An 18,060-nucleotide genomic window follows, 5' to 3' on the forward strand; every position below is an offset into this window, starting at 1 on the left:
AGACGTCATCGTTGCGTTCAAACAGAGTCGACAGAGGATCTTTTTCAAGATTTCCTCCCTCCCATTTTGGACTCATCAAGAGGTGAGTTTAGAATTTTCCAAGATTGGATGAGAGTTTGACCCCCCAAAATGGGTCTCGGAAGGAATAGAATGCATTGACACTCATGGGTATTGAAATTGACTGAAAAAAAACGGGCGTTTGAGTTAGTTTCTCGAGTTTTTCTATAAAAATTCCACCGTATCCAATGACGTCATCGTTGCTTTCAAACAGAGTCGACAGAGGATCTTTTTCAAGATTTCCTCCCCCCATTTTGGACTCATCAAGAAGTGAGTTTAGATTTTCCAAGATCGGATGAGAGAGTGACCCCCGAAAATGGGTCTCGGGAGAAATAGAATGCATTGACACTCATGGGTATTGAAATAGACTGAAAAAAACGGGCGTTTGAGTTAGTTTCTCGAGTTTTTCTATACAAATTCCACCGTATCCAATGACGTCATCGTTGCTTTCAAACAGAGTCGACAGAGGATCTTTTTCAAGATTTCCTCCCCCCATTTTGGACTCATAAAGAGGTGAGTTTAGATTTTCCAAGATTGGATGAGAGAGTGACCCCCCAAAATGGGTCTCGGAAGGAATAGAATGAAATGACACTCGTGGGTATTGAAATAGGCTGAGAAAAACGGGCGTTTGAGTTAGTTTCTAGACTATTTCTATACAAATTCCACCGTATCCAATGACGTCATCGTTGCGTTCAAACAGAGTCGACAGAGGATCTTTTTCAAGATTCCCCCCCCCATTTTGGACTCATCAAGAGGTGAGTTTAGATTTTCCAAAATTGGATTTGACAGTGACCACCAAAATGGGTCTCGGAAGGAATAGAATGCTTTGACACTGATGGGTATTGAAATAGACTGAAAAAACGGGCGTTTGAGTTAGTTTCTAGACTGTTTCTGCACAAATTCCACCGTATCCAATGACGTCATTTTTGCGTTCAACCAGATTCGACAGAGGATCATCCTTTCTAAAAATAGATCATGACTCATCCTCTTTAAAAATAGAATTCGAAGAAAAACAATGAGTCACGGTCTAGTTTTAGAAAAGGTGAGTCATGATCTATTTTTTGAATGATGACACATCATTCCCACAGAAAAGGGGAGATCGTTAATTTTTATTATGTCAAAAGACATAATAAAAATTAACAAATTTCTTTTTTTAATAACTTAGCCAGCCAGAAATTTTTTCCAGCCGACTCGACCTTCATTTGGCAAGACAGCACTATTTTTTTTAAGAATGGACTCTTCTTTACATTTTTCAAAATTCCCAGTTTTTCGCAACAGATGACTGTGAACTGTTCAAGAATGCAGATCCGTATACAAGATTTTCTGGAGAGCGATTCGAATTTGTTTAAAGTGGAGGATATTTACGTCATCGTTGCGTTCAAACAGTGTCGACAGAGGATATTTTTCAAGATTTCCTTCCCCTATTTTGGACTCATCAAGAGGTGAGTTTAAATTTTCCAAGATTTATGACCACCAAAATGGGTCTCGGAAGGAATAGAATGCATTGACACTCATGGACATAGAAATAGACTGAAAAAACGGGCGTTTGAGTTAATTTCTAGACTATTTCTATACAAATTCCACCGTATCCAATGACGTGATCGTTGCTTTCAAACATAGTCGACAGAGGATCTTTTTCAAGATTTCCTCCCCCCAGTTTGGACTCATCAAGAGGTTAGTTTAGATTTTCCAAGATTCGATGAGAGAATGACACCCCAAAATGTGTCTCGGAAGGAATAGAATGCAATGACAATCATGGGTATTGAAATGGAGTAAGAAAAACGGGCGTTTGAGTTAGTTTCTAGACTGTTTCTGTACAAATTCCACCGTATCCAATGACGTCTTCGTTGCGTTCAAACAGAGTCCACAGAGGACTTTTTCAAGATTTCCTCCCCCCATTTTGGACTCATAAAGAGGTGAGTTTAGATTTTCCAAGATTCGATGAGAGAATGACACCCCAAAATGTGTCTCGGAAGGAATAGAATGCAATGACAATGATGGGTATCGAAATAGAGTAAGAAAAACGGGCGTTTGAGATATTTTCTAGACTATTTCTATACAAATTCCACCGTATCCAATGACGTCATCGTTGCGTTCAAACAGAGTCGAGAGAGGATTTTTTCAAGATTTCCTCCCCCCATTTTGGACTCATCAAGAGGTGAGTTTAGATTTTCCAAGATTGGATGACCCCCCAAAATGGGTTTCGGAAAGAATAGATTGCATTGACACTCATGGGTATTGAAATAGACTGAAAAAAACGGGCCTTTGAGTTAGTTTCTAAACTATTTCGATACAAATTCCACCGTATCCAATGACGTCATCGTTGCGTTCAAACAGAGTCGACAGAGGATCTTTTTCAAGATTTCCTCCCCCCATTTTGGACTCAAGAAGAGGTGAGTTTAGATTTTCCAAGATTGGATGACCCCCCAAAATGGGTTTCGGAAGGAATAGATTGCATTGACACTCATGGGTATTGAAATAGACTGAAAGAAAACGGGCGTTTGAGTTAGTTTCTAGACTATTTCTATACAAATTCAACCTTATCCAATGACGTCATCGTTGCGTTCAAACAGAGTCGACAGAGGATTTTTTCAAGATTCTCTCCCCCCATTTTGGACTGATCAAGAGGTGAGTTTAGAATTTCCAAGATTGGATGACCCCCCAAAATGGGTTTCGGAAGGAATAGATTGCATTGACACTCATGGGTATTGAAATAAATTAAAAAAAATCGGGCGTTTGAGTTAGTTTCTAGACTGTTTCTGTACAAATTCCACCGTATCCAATGACGTCTTCGTTGCGTTCAAACAGAGTCCACAGAGGACTTTTTCAAGATTTCCTCCCCCCATTTTGGACTCATAAAGAGGTGAGTTTAGATTTCCAAGATTGGATGAGAGAGTGACCCCCCAAAATGGGTCTCGGAAGGAATAGAATGCATTGACACACCTGGGTATTGAAATAGACTGAAAAAAACGGGCGTATGAGTTAGTTTCTAGAATATTTCTGAAATATTCCACCGTATCCAATGACGTCATCGTTGCGTTCAAACAGAGTCGACAGAGGATATTTTTCAAGATTTCCTCCCCCCATTTTGCACTCAACAAGAGGTGAGTTAAGATTTTCCAAGATTGGATGACCCCCTAAAATGGGTTTCGGAGGGAATAGATTGCATTGACACTCATGGGTATTGAAATAGACTGAAAAGAACGGGCGTTTGAGTTAGTTTCTAGACTATTTCTATACAAATTCCACCGTATACAAAGACGTCATCGTTGCGTTCAAACAGAGTCGACAGAGGATCTTTTTCAAGGTTTCCTCCCTCCCATTTTGGACTCATCAAGAGGTGAGTTTAGAATTTTCCAAGATTGGATGAGAGTTTGACCCCCCAAAATGGGTCTCGGAAGGAATAGAATGCATTGACACTCATGGGTATTGAAATAGGCTGAACAAAACGGGCGTTTGAGTTAGTTTCTCGAGTTTTTCTATAAAAATTCCACCGTATCCAATGACGTCATCGTTGCTTTCAAACAGAGTCGACAGAGGATCTTTTTCAAGATTTCCTCCCCCCATTTTGGACTCATCAAGAGGTGAGTTTAGATTTTCCAAGATTGGATGAGAGAGTGACTCCCGAAAATGGGTCTCTTGAGAAATAGAATGCATTGACACTCATGGGTATTGAAATAGACTGAAAAAAACGGGCGTTTGAGTTAGTTTCTCGAGTTTTTCTATACAAATTCCACCGTATCCAATGACGTCATGGTTGCTTTCAAACAGAGTCGACAGAGGATCTTTTTCAAGATTTCCTCCCCCCATTTTGGACTCATCAAGAGGTGAGTTTAGATTTTCCAAGATTGGATGAGAGAGTGACCCCTCAAAATGGGTCTCGGAAGGAACAGAATGCTTTGACACTGATGGGTATTGAAATAGACTGAAAAAACGGGCGTTTGAGTTAGTTTCTAGACTGTTTCTGCACAAATTCCACCGTATCCAATGACGTCATTTTTGCGTTCAACCAGATTCGACAGAGGATCATCCTTTCTAAAAATAGATCATGACTCATCCTCTTTAAAAATAGAATTCGAAGAAAAACAATGAGTCACGGTCTTTTTTTAGAAAGGGTGAGTCATGATCTATTTTTTGAATGATGACACACCATTCCCACAGAAAAGGGGAGATCGTTAATTTTTATTATGTCAAAAGACATAATAAAAATTAACAAATTTCTTTTTTTTATAACTTAGCCAGCCAGAAATTTTTTCCAGCCGACTCGACCTTCATTTGGCAAGACAGCACTATTTTTTTTAAGAATGGACTCTTCTTTACATTTTTCAAAATTCCCAGTTTTTCGCAACAGATGACTGTGAACTGTTCAAGAATGCAGATCCGTATACAAGATTTTCTGGAGAGCGATTCGAATTTGTTTAAAGTGGAGGATATTTACGTCATCGTTGCGTTCAAACAGTGTCGAAAGAGGATATTTTTCAAGATTTCCTTCCCCTATTTTGGACTCATCAAGAGGTGAGTTTAGAATTTCCAAGATTGGATGACCCCCCAAAATGGGTTTCGGAAGGAATACATTGCATTGACACTCATGGGCATTGAAATAGACTGAAAAAACGGGCGTTTGAGTTAATTTCTAGACTATTTCTATACAAATTCCACCGTATCCAATGACGTAATCGTTGCGTTCAAACAGAGTCGATAGAGGATCTTTTTCAAGATTTGGTCCCCCCATTTTGGACTCATCAGGAGGTGAGTTCAGATTTTCCAAGATTGGATGAGAGAGTGACCCCCCAAAATGGGTCTCGGAAGGAATAGAATGCATTGACACTCCTGGGTATTGAAATAGACTGAAAAAAACGAACGTATGAGTTAGTTTCTAGACTGTTTCTGTACAAATTCCCCCGTATCCAATGACGTCATCGTTGCGTTCAAACAGAGTCGACAGAGGATCTTTTTCAAGATTTCCTCCCCCCATTTTGCACTCAACAAGAGGTGAGTTTAGATTTTCCAAGATTGGATGACCCCCTAAAATGGGTTTCGGAGGGAATAGATTGCATTGACACTCATGGGTATTGAAATAGACTGAAAAGAACGGGCGTTAGAGTTAGTTTCTAGACTATTTCTTTACAAATTCCACCGTATACAAAGACGTCATCGTTGCGTTCAAACAGAGTCGACAGAGGATCTTTTTCAAGATTTCCTCCCTCCCATTTTGGACTCATCAAGAGGTGAGTTTAGAATTTTCCAAGATTGGATGAGAGTTTGACCCCCCAAAATGGGTCTCGGAAGGAATAGAATGCATTGACACTCATGGGTATTGAAATTGACTGAAAAAAAACGGGCGTTTGAGTTAGTTTCTCGAGTTTTTCTATAAAAATTCCACCGTATCCAATGACGTCATCGTTGCTTTCAAACAGAGTCGACAGAGGATCTTTTTCAAGATTTCCTCCCCCCATTTTGGACTCATCAAGAGGTGAGTTTAGATTTTCCAAGATCGGATGAGAGAGTGACCCCCGAAAATGGGTCTCGGGAGAAATAGAATGCATTGACACTCATGGGTATTGAAATAGACTGAAAAAAACGGGCGTTTGAGTTAGTTTCTCGAGTTTTTCTATACAAATTCCACCGTATCCAATGACGTCATCGTTGCTTTCAAACAGAGTCGACAGAGGATCTTTTTCAAGATTTCCTCCCCCCATTTTGGACTCATCAGGAGGTGAGTTTAGATTTTCCAAAATTGGATTTGACAGTGACCACCAAAATGGGTCTCGGAAGGAATAGAATGCTTTGACACTGATGGGTATTGAAATAGACTGAAAAAACAGGCGTTTGAGTTAGTTTCTAGACTGTTTCTGCACAAATTCCGCCGTATCCAATGACGTCATTTTTGCGTTCAACCAGATTCGACAGAGGATCATCCTTTCTAAAAATAGATCATGACTCATCCTCTTTAAAAATAGAATTCGAAGAAAAACAATGAGTCACGGTCTATTTTTAGAAAAGGTGAGTCATGATCTATTTTTTGAATGATGACACATCATTCCCACAGAAAAGGGGAGATCGTTAATTTTTATTATGTCAAAAGACATAATAAAAATTAACAAATTTCTTTTTTTTATAACTTAGCCAGCCAGAAATTTTTTCCAGCCGACTCGACCTTCATTTGGCAAGACAGCACTATTTTTTTTAAGAATGGACTCTTCTTTACATTTTTCAAAATTCCCAGTTTTTCGCAACAGATGACTGTGAACTGTTCAAGAATGCAGATCCGTATACAAGATTTTCTGGAGAGCGATTCGAATTTGTTTAAAGTGGAGGATATTTACGTCATCGTTGCGTTCAAACAGTGTCGACAGAGGATATTTTTCAAGATTTCCTTCCCCTATTTTGGACTCATCAAGAGGTGAGTTTAAATTTTCCAAGATTTATGACCACCAAAATGGGTCTCGGAAGGAATAGAATGCATTGACACTCATGGACATAGAAATAGACTGAAAAAACGGGCGTTTGAGTTAATTTCTAGACTATTTCTATACAAATTCCACCGTATCCAATGACGTGATCGTTGCTTTCAAACATAGTCGACAGAGGATCTTTTTCAAGATTTCCTCCCCCCATTTTGGACTCATCAAGAGGTTAGTTTAGATTTTCCAAGATTCGATGAGAGAATGACACCCCAAAATGTGTCTCGGAAGGAATAGAATGCAATGACAATCATGGGTATTGAAATGGAGTAAGAAAAACGGGCGTTTGAGTTAGTTTCTAGACTGTTTCTGTACAAATTCCACCGTATCCAATGACGTCTTCGTTGCGTTCAAACAGAGTCCACAGAGGACTTTTTCAAGATTTCCTCCCCCCATTTTGGACTCATAAAGAGGTGAGTTTAGATTTTCCAAGATTCGATGAGAGAATGACACCCCAAAATGTGTCTCGGAAGGAATAGAATGCAATGACAATCATGGGTATCGAAATAGAGTAAGAAAAACGGGCGTTTGAGATATTTTCTAGACTATTTCTATACAAATTCCACCGTATCCAATGACGTCATCGTTGCGTTCAAACAGAGTCGAGAGAGGATTTTTTCAAGATTTCCTCCCCCCATTTTGGACTCATCAAGAGGTGAGTTTAGATTTTCCAAGATTGGATGACCCCCCAAAATGGGTTTCGGAAAGAATAGATTGCATTGACACTCATGGGTATTGAAATAGACTGAAAAAAACGGGCGTTTGAGTTAGTTTCTAAACTATTTCGATACAAATTCCACCGTATCCAATGACGTCATCGTTGCGTTCAAACAGAGTCGACAGAGGATCTTTTTCAAGATTTCCTCCCCCCATTTTGGACTCAAGAAGAGGTGAGTTTAGATTTTCCAAGATTGGATGACCCCCCAAAATGGGTTTCGGAAGGAATAGATTGCATTGACACTCATGGGTATTGAAATAGACTGAAAGAAAACGGGCGTTTGAGTTAGTTTCTAGACTATTTCTATACAAATTCAACCTTATCCAATGACGTCATCGTTGCGTTCAAACAGAGTCGACAGAGGATTTTTTCAAGATTCTCTCCCCCCATTTTGGACTGATCAAGAGGTGAGTTTAGAATTTCCAAGATTGGATGACCCCCCAAAATGGGTTTCGGAAGGAATAGATTGCATTGACACTCATGGGTATTGAAATAGACTGAAAAGAACGGGCGTTTGAGTTAGTTTCTAGACTATTTCTATACAAATTCCACCGTATACAAAGACGTCATCGTTGCGTTCAAACAGAGTCGACAGAGGATCTTTTTCAAGGTTTCCTCCCTCCCATTTTGGACTCATCAAGAGGTGAGTTTAGAATTTTCCAAGATTGGATGAGAGTTTGACCCCCCAAAATGGGTTTCGGAAAGAATAGATTGCATTGACACTCATGGGTATTGAAATAGACTGAAAAAAACGGGCGTTTGAGTTAGTTTCTAAACTATTTCGATACAAATTCCACCGTATCCAATGACGTCATCGTTGCGTTCAAACAGAGTCGACAGAGGATCTTTTTCAAGATTTCCTCCCCCCATTTTGGACTCAAGAAGAGGTGAGTTTAGATTTTCCAAGATTGGATGACCCCCCAAAATGGGTTTCGGAAGGAATAGATTGCATTGACACTCATGGGTATTGAAATAGACTGAAAGAAAACGGGCGTTTGAGTTAGTTTCTAGACTATTTCTATACAAATTCAACCTTATCCAATGACGTCATCGTTGCGTTCAAACAGAGTCGACAGAGGATTTTTTCAAGATTCTCTCCCCCCATTTTGGACTGATCAAGAGGTGAGTTTAGAATTTCCAAGATTGGATGACCCCCCAAAATGGGTTTCGGAAGGAATAGATTGCATTGACACTCATGGGTATTGAAATAGACTGAAAAGAACGGGCGTTTGAGTTAGTTTCTCGAGGTTTTCTATAAAAATTCCACCGTATCCAATGACGTCATCGTTGCTTTCAAACAGAGTCGACAGAGGATCTTTTTCAAGATTTCCTCCCCCCATTTTGGACTCATCAAGAGGTGAGTTTAGATTTTCCAAGATTGGATGAGAGAGGACTCCCGAAAATGGGTCTCGGGAGAAATAGAATGCATTGACACTCATGGGTATTGAAATAGACTGTAAAAAACGGGCGTTTGAGTTAGTTTCTCGAGTTTTTCTATACAAATTCCACCGTATCTAATGACGTCATCGTTGCTTTCAAACAGATTCGACAGAGGATCTTTTTCAAGATTTCCTCCCCCCATTTTGGACTCATCAAGAGGTGAGTTTAGATTTTCCAAGATTGGATGAGAGAGTGACCCCTCAAAATGGGTCTCGGAAGGAACAGAATGCTTTGACACTGATGGGTATTGAAATAGACTGAAAAAACGGGCGTTTGAGTTAGTTTCTAGACTGTTTCTGCACAAATTCCACCGTATCCAATGACGTCATTTTTGCGTTCAACCAGATTCGACAGAGGATCATCCTTTCTAAAAATAGATCATGACTCATCCTCTTTAAAAATAGAATTCGAAGAAAAACAATGAGTCACGGTCTTTTTTTAGAAAGGGTGAGTCATGATCTATTTTTTGAATGATGACACACCATTCCCACAGAAAAGGGGAGATCGTTAATTTTTATTATGTCAAAAGACATAATAAAAATTAACAAATTTCTTTTTTTTATAACTTAGCCAGCCAGAAATTTTTTCCAGCCGACTCGACCTTCATTTGGCAAGACAGCACTATTTTTTTTAAGAATGGACTCTTCTTTACATTTTTCAAAATTCCCAGTTTTTCGCAACAGATGACTGTGAACTCTTCAAGAATGCAGATCCGTATACAAGATTTTCTGGAGAGCGATTCGAATTTGTTTAAAGTGGAGGATATTTACGTCATCGTTGCGTTCAAACAGTGTCGAAAGAGGATATTTTTCAAGATTTCCTTCCCCTATTTTGGACTCATCAAGAGGTGAGTTTAAATTTTCCAAGATTTATGACCACCAAAATGGGTCTCGGAAGGAATAGAATGCATTGACACTCATGGGCATTGAAATAGACTGAAAAAACGGGCGTTTGAGTTAATTTCTAGACTATTTCTATACAAATTCCACCGTATCCAATGACGTAATCGTTGCGTTCAAACAGAGTCGATAGAGGATCTTTTTCAAGATTTGGTCCCCCCATTTTGGACTCATCAAGAGGTGAGTTTAGAATTTTCCAAAATTGGATGAGAGTTTGACCCCCCAAAATGGGTTTCGGAAAGAATAGATTGCATTGACACTCATGGGTATTGAAATAGACTGAAAAAAACGGGCGTTTGAGTTAGTTTCTAAACTATTTCGATACAAATTCCACCGTATCCAATGACGTCATCATTGCGTTCAAACAGAGTCGACAGAGGATCTTTTTCAAGATTTCCTCCCCCCATTTTGGACTCAAGAAGAGGTGAGTTTAGATTTTCCAAGATTGGTTGACCCCCCAAAATGGGTTTCGGAAGGAATAGATTGCATTGACACTCATGGGTATTGAAATAGACTGAAAGAAAACGGGCGTTTGAGTTAGTTTCTAGACTATTTCTATACAAATTCAAGCTTATCCAATGACGTCATCGTTGCGTTCAAACAGAGTCGACAGAGGATTTTTTCAAGGTTTCCTCCCTCCCATTTTGGACTCATCAAGAGGTGAGTTTAGAATTTTCCAAGATTGGATGAGAGTTTGACCCCCCAAAATGGGTCTCGGAAGGAATAGAATGCATTGACACTCATGGGTATTGAAATAGGCTGAACAAAACGGGCGTTTGAGTTAGTTTCTCGAGTTTTTCTATAAAAATTCCACCGTATCCAATGACGTCATCGTTGCTTTCAAACAGAGTCGACAGAGGATCTTTTTCAAGATTTCCTCCCCACATTTTGGACTCATCAAGAGGTGAGTTTAGAATTTTCCAAGATTGGATGAGAGTTTGACCCCCCAAAATGGGTCTCGGAAGGAATAGAATGCATTGACACTCATGGGTATTGAAATAGGCTGAACAAAACGGGCGTTTGAGTTAGTTTCTCGAGTTTTTCTATAAAAATTCCACCGTATCCAATGACGTCATCGTTGCTTTCAAACAGAGTCCACAGAGGACTTTTTCAAGATTTCCTCCCCCCATTTTGCACTCAACAAGAGGTGAGTTTAGATTTTCCAAGATTGGATGACCCCCTAAAATGGGTTTCGGAGGGAATAGATTGCATTGACACTCATGGGTATTGAAATAGACTGAAAGAAAACGGGCGTTTGAGTTAGTTTCTAGACTATTTCTATACAAATTCAACCTTATCCAATGACGTCATCGTTGCGTTCAAACAGAGTCGACAGAGGATTTTTTCAAGATTCTCTCCCCCCATTTTGGACTGATCAAGAGGTGAGTTTAGAATTTCCAAGATTGGATGACCCCCCAAAATGGGTTTCGGAAGGAATAGATTGCATTGACACTCATGGGTATTGAAATAGAGTGAAAAAAAACGGGCGTTTGAGTTAGTTTCTCGAGTTTTTCTATACAAATTCCACCGTATACAAAGACGTCATCGTTGCGTTCAAACAGAGTCGACAGAGGATCTTTTTCAAGGTTTCCTCCCTCCCATTTTGGACTCATCAAGAGGTGAGTTTAGAATTTTCCAAGATTGGATGAGAGTTTGACCCCCCAAAATGGGTCTCGGAAGGAATAGAATGCATTGACACTCATGGGTATTGAAATAGGCTGAACAAAACGGGCGTTTGAGTTAGTTTCTCGAGTTTTTCTATAAAAATTCCACCGTATCCAATGACGTCATCGTTGCTTTCAAACAGAGTCGACAGAGGATCTTTTTCAAGATTTCCTCCCCCCATTTTGGACTCATCAAGAGGTGAGTTTAGAATTTTCCAAGATTGGATGAGAGTTTGACCCCCCAAAATGGGTCTCGGAAGGAATAGAATGCATTGACACTCATGGGTATTGAAATAGGCTGAACAAAACGGGCGTTTGAGTTAGTTTCTCGAGTTTTTCTATACAAATTCCACCGTATCCAATGACGTCATCGTTGCTTTCAAACAGAGTCGACAGAGGAACTTTTTCAAGATTTCCTCCCCCCATTTTGGACTCATAAAGAGGTGAGTTTAGATTTCCAAGATTGGATGAGAGAGTGACCCCCCAAAATGGGTCTCGGAAGGAATAGAATGCATTGACACACCTGGGTATTGAAATAGACTGAAAAAAACGGGCGTATGAGTTAGTTTCTAGACTATTTCTGTAAAATTCCACCGTATCCAATGACGTCATCGTTGCGTTCAAACAGAGTCGACAGAGGATATTTTTCAAGATTTCCTCCCCCCATTTTGCACTCAACAAGAGGTGAGTTAAGATTTTCCAAGATTGGATGACCCCCTAAAATGGGTTTCGGAGGGAATAGATTGCATTGACACTCATGGGTATTGAAATAGACTGAAAAGAACGGGCGTTTGAGTTAGTTTCTAGACTATTTCTATACAAATTCCACCGTATACAAAGACGTCATCGTTGCGTTCAAACAGAGTCGACAGAGGATCTTTTTCAAGGTTTCCTCCCTCCCATTTTGGACTCATCAAGAGGTGAGTTTAGAATTTTCCAAGATTGGATGAGAGTTTGACCCCCCAAAATGGGTCTCGGAAGGAATAGAATGCATTGACACTCATGGGTATTGAAATAGGCTGAACAAAACGGGCGTTTGAGTTAGTTTCTCGAGTTTTTCTATAAAAATTCCACCGTATCCAATGACGTCATCGTTGCTTTCAAACAGAGTCGACAGAGGATCTTTTTCAAGATTTCCTCCCCCCATTTTGGACTCATCAAGAGGTGAGTTTAGATTTTCCAAGATTGGATGAGAGAGTGACTCCCGAAAATGGGTCTCTTGAGAAATAGAATGCATTGTCACTCATGGGTATTGAAATAGACTGAAAAAAACGGGCGTTTGAGTTAGTTTCTCGAGTTTTTCTATACAAATTCCACCGTATCCAATGACGTCATCGTTGCTTTCAAACAGAGTCGACAGAGGAACTTTTTCAAGATTTCCTCCCCCCATTTTGGACTCATCAAGAGGTGAGTTTAGATTTTCCAAGATTGGATGAGAGAGTGACCCCTCAAAATGGGTCTCGGAAGGAACAGAATGCTTTGACACTGATGGGTATTGAAATAGACTGAAAAAACGGGCGTTTGAGTTAGTTTCTAGACTATTTCTGCACAAATTCCACCGTATCCAATGACGTCATTTTTGCGTTCAACCAGATTCGACAGAGGATCATCCTTTCTAAAAATAGATCATGACTCATCCTCTTTAAAAATAGAATTCGAAGAAAAACAATGAGTCACGGTCTTTTTTTAGAAAGGGTGAGTCATGATCTATTTTTTGAATGATGACACACCATTCCCACAGAAAAGGGGAGATCGTTAATTTTTATTATGTCAAAAGACATAATAAAAATTAACAAATTTCTTTTTTTTATAACTTAGCCAGCCAGAAATTTTTTCCAGCCGACTCGACCTTCATTTGGCAAGACAGCACTATTTTTTTTAAGAATGGACTCTTCTTTACATTTTTCAAAATTCCCAGTTTTTCGCAACAGATGACTGTGAACTGTTCAAGAATGCAGATCCGTATACAAGATTTTCTGGAGAGCGATTCGAATTTGTTTAAAGTGGAGGATATTTACGTCATCGTTGCGTTCAAACAGTGTCGACAGAGGATATTTTTCAAGATTTCCTTCCCCTATTTTGGACTCATCAAGAGGTGAGTTTAAATTTTCCAAGATTTATGACCACCAAAATGGGTCTCGGAAGGAATAGAATGCATTGACACTCATGGGCATAGAAATAGACTGAAAAAACGGGCGTTTGAGTTAATTTCTAGACTATTTCTATACAAATTCCACCGTATCCAATGACGTCATCGTTGCGTTCAAACAGAGTCGACAGAGGATCTTTTTCAAGATTTCTTCCCCCCCCCATTTTGGACTCATCAAGAGGTGAGTTTAGAATTTTCCAAGATTGGATGAGAGAGTGACCCCCGAAAATGGGTCTCGGGAGAAATAGAATGCATTGACACTCATGGGTATTGAAATAGACTGAAAAAAACGGGTGTTTGTGTTAGTTTCTCGAGTTTTTCTATACAAATTCCACCGTATCCAATGACGTCATCGTTGCTTTCAAACAGAGTCGACGGAGGATCTTTTTCAAGATTTCCTCCCCCCATTTTGGACTCATCAAGAGGTTAGTTTAGATTTTCCAAGATTCGATGAGAGAATGACACCCCAAAATGTGTCTCGGAAGGAATAGAATGCAATGACAATCATGGGTATTGAAATGGAGTAAGAAAAACGGGCGTTTGAGTTAGTTTCTAGACTGTTTCTGTACAAATTCCACCGTATCCAATGACGTCTTCGTTGCGTTCAAACAGAGTCCACAGAGGACTTTTTCAAGATTTCCTCCCCCCATTTTGGACTCATAAAGAGGTGAGTTTAGATTTTCCAAGATTCGATGAGAGAATGACACCCCAAAATGTGTCTCGGAAGGAATAGAATGCAATGACAATCATGGGTATTGAAATAGAGTAATAAAAACGGGCGTTTGAGATAGTTTCTAGACTATTTCTATACAAATTCCACCGTATCCAATGACGTCATCGTTGCGTTCAAACAGAGTCGAGAGAGGATTTTTTCAAGATTTCCTCCCCCCATTTTGGACTCATCAAGAGGTGAGTTTAGATTTTCCAAGATTGGATGACCCCCCAAAATGGGTTTCGGAAGGAATAGATTGCATTGACACTCATGGGTATTGAAATAGACTGAAAAAAACGGGCGTTTGAGTTAGTTTCTAAACTATTTCGATACAAATTCCACCGTATCCAATGACGTCATCGTTGCGTTCAAACAGAGTCGACAGAGGATCTTTTTCAAGATTTCCTCCCCCCATTTTGGACTCAAGAAGAGGTGAGTTTAGATTTTCCAAGATTGGATGACCCCCCAAAATGGGTTTCGGAAGGAATAGATTGCATTGACACTCATGGGTATTGAAATAGACTGAAAGAAAACGGGCGTTTGAGTTAGTTTCTAGACTATTTCTATACAAATTCAACCTTATCCAATGACGTCATCGTTGCGTTCAAACAGAGTCGACAAAGGATTTTTTCAAGATTCTCTCCCCCCATTTTGGACTGATCAAGAGGTGAGTTTAGAATTTCCAAGATTGGATGACCCCCCAAAATGGGTTTCGGAAGGAATAGATTGCATTGACACTCATGGGTATTGAAATAGACTGAAAAAAAACGGGCGTTTGAGTTAGTTTCTAGACTGTTTCTGTACAAATTCCACCGTATCCAATGACGTCTTCGTTGCGTTCAAACAGAGTCCACAGAGGACTTTTTCAAGATTTCCTCCCCCCATTTTGGACTCATAAAGAGTTGAGTTTAGATTTCCAAGATTGGATGAGAGAGTGACCCCCCAAAATGGGTCTCGGAAGGAATAGAATGCATTGACACACCTGGGTATTGAAATAGACTGAAAAAAACGGGCGTATGAGTTAGTTTCTAGACTATTTCTGTAAAATTCCACCGTATCCAATGACGTCATCGTTGCGTTCAAACAGAGTCGAGAGAGGATTTTTTCAAGATTTCCTCCCCCCATTTTGGACTCATCAAGAGGTGAGTTAAGATTTTCCAAGATTGGATGACCCCCTAAAATGGGTTTCGGAGGGAATAGATTGCATTGACACTCATGGGTATTGAAATAGACTGAAAAGAACGGGCGTTTGAGTTAGTTTCTAGAATATTTCTATACAAATTCCACCGTATACAAAGACGTCATCGTTGCGTTCAAACAGAGTCGACAGAGGATCTTTTTCAAGATTTCCTCCCCCCATTTTGGACTCAAGAAGAGGTGAGTTTAGATTTTCCAAGATTGGATGACCCCCCAAAATGGGTTTCGGAAGGAATAGATTGCATTGACACTCATGGGTATTGAAATAGACTGAAAGAAAACGGGCGTTTGAGTTAGTTTCTAGACTATTTCTATACAAATTCAACCTTATCCAATGACGTCATCGTTGCGTTCAAACAGAGTCGACAGAGGATTTTTTCAAGATTCTCTCCCCCCATTTTGGACTGATCAAGAGGTGAGTTTAGAATTTCCAAGATTGGATGACCCCCCAAAATGGGTTTCGGAAGGAATAGATTGCATTGACACTCATGGGTATTGAAATAGACTGAAAAAAACGGGCGTTTGAGTTAGTTTCTAGACTGTTTCTGTACAAATTCCACCGTATCCAATGACGTCTTCGTTGCGTTCAAACAGAGTCCACAGAGGACTTTTTCAAGATTTCCTCCCCCCATTTTGGACTCAACAAGAGGTGAGTTTAGATTTTCCAAGATTGGATGTCCCCCCAAAATGGGTTTCGGAAGGAATAGATTGCATTGACACTGATGGGTTTTGAAATAGACTGTAAAAAACTGGCGTATGAGTTAGTTTCTAGACTGTTTCTGTACAAATTCCAACGTATCCAATGACGTCTTCGTTGCGTTCAAACAGAGTCCACAGAGGATTTTTTCAAGCTTTCCTCCCCCCATTTTAAACTCATCAAGAGGTGAGTTTAGATTTTCCAAGATTGAATGAGAGAGTGACCCCGCAAAATGGGTCTCGGAAGGAATAGAATGCATTGACTCTCATGGGTATTTAAATAGACTGAAAAAAACGGGCGTTTGAGTTAGTTTCAAGACTATTTCTATACAAATTCAACCGTGTCCAATGACGTCATCGTTGCGTTCACACAGAGTCGACAGAGGATCTTTTTCGAGATTTCCTCCCCCCATTTTGGACTCAACAAGAGGTGAGTTTAGATTGTCGAAGATTGGATGACCCCCCAAAATGGGTCTCGGAAGGAATAGAATGCATTGACACTCATGGGTATTGAAATAGACTGAAAAAAAACGGGCGTTTGAGTTAGTTTCTCGAGTTTTTCTATAAAAATTCCACCGTATCCAATGACGTCATCGTTGCTTTCAAACAGAGTCGACAGAGGATCTTTTTCAAGATTTCCTCCCCCCATTTTGGACTCATCAAGAGGTGAGTTTAGATTTTCCAAGATCGGATGAGAGAGTGACCCCCGAAAATGGGTCTCGGGAGAAATAGAATGCATTGACACTCATGGGTATTGAAATAGACTGAAAAAAACGGGCGTTTGAGTTAGTTTCTAGACTGTTTCTGTACAAATTCCACCGTATCCAATGACGTCTTCGTTGCGTTCAAACAGAGTCGACAGAGGATCTTTTTCAAGATTTCCTCCCCCCCCATTTTGGACTCATCAAGAGGTGAGTTTAGATTTTCCGAAATTGGATTTGACAGTGACCACCAAAATGGGTCTCGGAAGGAATAGAATGCTTTGACACTGATGGGTATTGAAATAGACTGAAAAAACGGGCGTTTGAGTTAGTTTCTAGACTGTTTCTGCACAAATTCCACCGTATCCAATGACGTCATTTTTGCGTTCAACCAGATTCGACAGAGGATCATCCTTTCTAAAAATAGATCATGACTCATCCTCTTTAAAAATAGAATTCGAAGAAAAACAATGAGTCACGGTCTATTTTTAGAAAGGGTGGGTCATGATCTATTTTTTGAATGATGACACGTCATTCCCACAGAAAAGGGGAGATCGTTAATTTTTATTATGTCAAAAGACATAATAAAAATTAACAAATTTCTTTTTTTTATAACTTAGCCAGCCAGAAATTTTTTCCAGCCGACTCGACCTTCATTTGGCAAGACAGCACTATTTTTTTTAAGAATGGACTCTTCTTTACATTTTTCAAAATTCCCAGTTTTTCGCAACAGATGACTGTGAACTGTTCAAGAATGCAGATCCGTATACAAGATTTTCTGGAGAGCGATTCGAATTTGTTTAAAGTGGAGGATATTTACGTCATCGTTGCGTTCAAACAGTGTCGACAGAGGATATTTTTCAAGATTTCCTTCCTCTATTTTGGACTCATCAAGAGGTGAGTTTAAATTTTCCAAGATTTATGACCACCAAAATGGGTCTCGGAAGGAATAGAATGCATTGACACTCATGGGCATAGAAATAGACTGAAAAAACGGGCGTTTGAGTTAATTTCTAGACTATTTCTATACAAATTCCACCGTATCCAATGACGTCATCGTTGCGTTCAAACAGAGTCGACAGAGGATCTTTTTCAAAATTTCCTCCCCCCCCATTTTGGACTCATCAAGAGGTGAGTTTAGATTTTCCAAGATTGGATGACCCCCCAAAATGGGTTTCGGAAGGAATAGATTGCATTGACACTCATGGGTATTGAAATAGACTGAAAAAAACGGGCGTTTGAGTTAGTTTCTAAACTATTTCGATACAAATTCCACCGTATCCAATGACGTCATCGTTGCGTTCAAACAGAGTCGACAGAGGATCTTTTTCAAGATTTCCTCCCCCCATTTTGGACTCAAGAA

The sequence above is a fragment of the Stegodyphus dumicola genome, chromosome 5 (assembly GCF_044657685.1).
Source record: "Stegodyphus dumicola isolate Sdum_Otavi_A_Nest chromosome 5, ASM4465768v1".
NCBI classification, from domain to species: Eukaryota; Metazoa; Arthropoda; class Arachnida; order Araneae; family Eresidae; genus Stegodyphus; species Stegodyphus dumicola.